This window comes from Sinocyclocheilus anshuiensis, unplaced genomic scaffold (assembly GCF_001515605.1).
Source record: "Sinocyclocheilus anshuiensis isolate Anshui unplaced genomic scaffold, SAMN03320099.WGS_v1.1 scaffold648, whole genome shotgun sequence".
NCBI lineage: Eukaryota > Metazoa > Chordata > Actinopteri > Cypriniformes > Cyprinidae > Sinocyclocheilus > Sinocyclocheilus anshuiensis.
This window is the reverse complement of record NW_015557156.1, coordinates 342,483-343,728: the sequence shown is the minus strand read 5'-3', so window position 1 is coordinate 343,728 and position 1,246 is coordinate 342,483. Positions and strand designations below refer to the sequence as shown.

The 1,246-nt window shown below is 40.2% G+C and overlaps 1 protein-coding gene across 1 annotated transcript in view; it reads right to left on the bottom strand.

Moving 5' to 3' along the window:
• Positions 1-159, bottom strand: part of plppr2b (phospholipid phosphatase related 2b) — a 52,793-nt gene extending 52,634 nt beyond the window's left edge. Inside the window, exon 1 of the mRNA XM_016473334.1 lies at positions 28-159. The gene's annotated coding sequence lies outside the window, so the exon portion shown is untranslated. The remainder of the gene's footprint in view (positions 1-27) is intronic.
• Between the last annotated feature and the right edge of the window lie 1,087 nt (positions 160-1,246).

Genomic DNA, 1,246 nt, shown 5'->3' with positions numbered 1-1,246 from the left:
AGAGAGAGAGAGAGAGAGAGAGCTTACCTCTAATGGTTGTAGCAGTGATGGAAGTAAAGGTGCTATATTACAGCAATTCCAGCTGGACGTGAACACAAGTGCTTTTGGAAGTGTGTGAATGAAACAGCAGCACCTGCTTAACTCAGCTCTCCGCGTGTAAACGGCTGTCTCTTCACCAGTGGCATACTGCCACACATCTCTCTCTCTTTTCTCTCCTCCTCTCACTCTGTTTCTCTCTCTCGGCACACACACATTGCCAGTGGCATCAGCGCCACCCCTCTCCACATTAAGAGATATAATGTGAATAAGCTGGACTGATGTCCAAGCGTTCAAGAGCAAAGATCAAGCTGATTAATTAAAGTGTTAGTTCACCCAAAAATGAAAATTAGCTTGTGTTTGTAATAAACACTTTTCTCTCACTTCCGCTGACTGTCATACACTGAAGCAGTTCCGGCGGATGACGTAAGACGCGTGTAAACGCGTGGGAGTCATTGCGTGATTAGTGACGAATGCGGAGAGAGAACAAAACAAAGGTCACGAATTAGAAGTACAAACCGAAGATTTGCAAAGAAAAATGTCGGAGGATTTCGATATAAGCCAAGAGGAGACTGGTTTTCCTTTGCTAAAGTAAGAAAACTTTGCTTCCTTTGCTCCTATCAAACTCGTGAGACTAGCATATCTCAGAGGCGCGTGCGCTGCGCATACGTCATACGCCTTCCGCCGGAACGGATCCGCGTATGACAGATAACGGAAGTGAGAGAAAAGTGTTTATTACATTTGAAATATGGATATTTTTCTTACAAAAACTCATGGATTCGCTACAAGGGGCCTTTATTCATCCCCCAGAGCTGTCTGCGGCACGTTTTATGAATGCGCGCGCTTTATACAACTCCGATTGTATTCGTCTTAAAGAAGAAAGTCATATACACCTAGGATGCTTCGAGGGTAAGTAAAACAAGCTAATTTTCATTTTTGGATGAACTAACCCTTTAAGAGTCGATTATAGAATAAAGGTCTGAGAGGGAATTATAGATTAAATGGAGCAAAAAAAAAAATAAAATAAAAAAAAACAAAACAGTAAGAGGAAAGAGCAAACAAAGGATGCTGGGAAAAAAAATGAAAGGAAGAGGAAACATTAAATGGCTGCAATTTTCACACACAAAAAAAAATAAATAAATCTGCATTGCTTTTTGGTGTGCATGTAAAAATGTAATATAACCCAATTAAAAAAAAAAAAAAAAAATGT